Source organism: Nanorana parkeri, unplaced genomic scaffold, assembly GCF_000935625.1.
Source record: "Nanorana parkeri isolate BGI_ZX_2015 unplaced genomic scaffold, ASM93562v1 scaffold2781, whole genome shotgun sequence".
NCBI lineage: Eukaryota > Metazoa > Chordata > Amphibia > Anura > Dicroglossidae > Nanorana > Nanorana parkeri.
This window is the reverse complement of record NW_017309049.1, coordinates 119231-122610: the sequence shown is the minus strand read 5'-3', so window position 1 is coordinate 122610 and position 3380 is coordinate 119231.

Genomic DNA, 3380 nt, shown 5'->3' with positions numbered 1-3380 from the left:
ATGGGCCGCGGGCAGGGCAGCCATCAGAAATTTCGGGGCCCCTTACACAGCTTTAGGCCTGGGCCCCCCGCACCGCCGCCACACTGAGCCAGTCACATTAGTCTCTGCACAGAGGAGCTTACACTCTAAAATTTTGGGTATTGTAGTTTTTTGAGGTTTCGCGCAATTTTAAGGCTTAACATGTTTGCTGTCTTTTTACCCGACGTGACCCCGCCTTTTATATTTTACCAAAAAATTGGGTAATAATAAATGTTTTCTAATTTATTATAGGGGAACAGTTTAAAAAAAAAAAAATTTAGTAATATTAAATACCACCAAACGAAAGCTCTATGAGTTCCCCAAAAAATGGTATGAAATTAGTTTCAGTACAGCGTTTGCATGACGGAATAAATGTCAAAGCACTGCAGCGCTGAATACTGAAAAATGGCGGGAACAGGAAGGGGGTGTAACACCGCGGACTTCAAGTGGTTAAAAAAATGTTTTTTGAATTTTTTTTGTTACTTCCATTTTTTTTCACACTCAGCTTTATTGCTATCACATAGGGGGCTAACAAGTCCCCTATGTAATAGCAAATATAATGTGACAGGTCCTCTTTATGGAGACATCAGGGGTCTTGCAGGCATAGCACCGGGGAGCTGCCCTCGGGGTGGATATGCTGCTGGTGGTACGAGGGGTGGATGAAGGAGCGACCGATTGGCGTGCTGGGGCCCGAGTGGCCACTGCAGGCGATGGCTGGTGGGGGACGGCGCGAGTCTCCAGGCATGCGGTCCTGCGGGCATCCACGTACTGATCTGCCAGCTCAGCTGCCTTGTCCACTGTGCGAGGTTTCCGATCCCAGACCCATTCACGAACTTCCATGTGGGACTGTTCATAAAATTGTTACAGGAGAATGAGCTGTGTGGCATCTGCGAGGGTGGTCAAAGTAGCTGCCTATGCAGATCATTGTTTATTCTCTGTGACCAAGACCTAGATATCCCTACCCAGGGGCATCCCGAGGCCGGGTGACACCCGGAGCGGTAACCGAGTGTCACCCCGCCGAGACGTCACTGCGCATGTGCGTGACGTCACCACGCGCATGCGCGATGACGTCATTGCGCACGCGCGGCAGTAATCTGATACCTGCCGGCGGCCATCTTGGTGATGGATGCCGGCAGAGAGAGGAGGGGACAGTCACCCGGCGGGATAAGGTATGCCGCAGGGTCCCCTCCTCTCTCCTGATACTGTCGGGCGTTCGGTCCATGACCGAGCGCCCGACTTTTCAGACGGGGGTGACACCAAAATGACTGCGAGTCATTTTGGTGTCACCCCTCCAATGGTGTCACCCGGGTGCGGGTCGCACCCCCCGCATTCCCCCTTGTGACGCCACTGTCCCTACCTCATCTGCACAATCGGAGTACAAAAGTCCCATGTCATGAACATCTCAGTCCCAAAGCACTGCATTGTACACATGCTAAATGGATTCCCCTTTCGCTGGACCTCCTCTTCTCTCACCTATTTGGGCGTACAGATTACTCCATCCATCAGTCAGATGTTCAGAGCCAATTTTCCACCCGTGTTATGGACTCTACACAAGGACAAGGAATACGTTGGGGTAAGGTAAGGAATACTTCTCTTTGGAACAATATTCTGAAAGTCTTGCCTCGCCTTTTGTCCTTATATCAGACAATTCCTATACTATTACCTAAACAATTTATTTTATCTGTCTGTTGAGCCATTTTTTAAAATGTATTTTATTTTTTATCCGATTAACCGATTAATCGAACTTAATAATCGGCTAACTAATCGATTTTGAAAATAATCGTTAGCTGCAGCTCTAGTCTGTTGTGAATTTCTCCACTTTGTCTGGAGAATTAAATCACACTCCTTAGACCACAACACTCTCACAAAGGCAAATAGGGGGATTGGACTCCCAGACACGCTGCGCTATTATAGAGCCACACGTGTAGCTGGAATAATTGACTAGTGCAAAAACTCCGACCTCAAAATGTGGGTCCTGCTGGAGCAAGATTCTTGCCAGGTGAGCTTGCAGGCTCTTATCGGCATGAAAATGTTGGCCTGCTTCATACTGAACACAATCCTTTACTCTCAGCAACTCTTCGATATTTTACATTTGTGTCCAATAAACGTATTATCTCCACTTTGTCATTGGGTGTGCTTCTGATCATAGGACATCCCGACTTCGCCCCTGGTATCCAGGACCCTACCCCCCCCCTGTGCATGCCTACTGCTTTCGATTGACCCATTTCCTTGCTGGCACAGAACCTAAGTCAATTCAATATTTACAGAGGTTGACTGACCCACCCCACCTTTTTGGAATGCTCAGAGGCTCCGCTAGTTTCTATGTAATGTAAAATAGAAGTCAAAGCACACGCATTCTCTTTGATTTTGCACATAACAGTTCCATCGCTAATAAATATCAGGACATGGTACACAAGCTTTTCTCCCGGTGGTAATTGGTTCCACAGCAATACATTATACAGCAATTCAGAACTCCACCAGCTATAGAAGACTACAAATCGCAGCAATGCATTATACAGCAATGCAGAATACCACCAGCTATAGAGGACTACAAGTCACAGCAATACATTATACAGCAATGCAGAATACCACCAGCTATAGAGGACTACAAATCCCAGCAATACATTCACAGAATCGCAGCAATACATTGTATATGAGGTTGAAAAACGACATTCGTCCATCAAGTCCAACCTATAGGAATACATTATACAGCAATGCAGAATACCACCAGGTATAGAGGACTACAAGTCACAGCAATACATTATACAGCAATGCAGAATACCACCAGCTATAGAGGACTACAAATCGCAGCAATACATAGGATTTGAGGTTGAATAAAGACATTAGTCCATTTTTTCTACATTTTTTTCTTCATTTTTTCTTCGTTTTTTTGGATTTTCGTTGGACACATTATTGCACTGATTTCACTGTCGAAGTGTCTTACATTTATGGATTTCTAAAGATTTTAAAAAAACTACAAAAGATTTGGACTATTCACACATACATCGATAAAAGTTTTATTTTTATTTTATTTAATTGGTATACATTGTTTGTTCATTCACTATTTATTAACAAGAATCACTTACACATGATACATATATTCACAGCCTATCACATTTTATTAGATACATTTATACATTGTCTGATTCGATATTTTATAGACTTTTATTTGTTCACACAACCATTCACATTGAGTATTTAGAGATACACCCCTTCGCTGAATGTTTTATTTATTAATTATTTTTTAATAGCACTTGTTAAATCCTGATCTCAACGTCTGAGTTCTTATATTCAACTCTGAAGGACGGCTAGCGCTGTACGTATAGGAATACATTATACAGCAATGCAGAATACCACCAGCT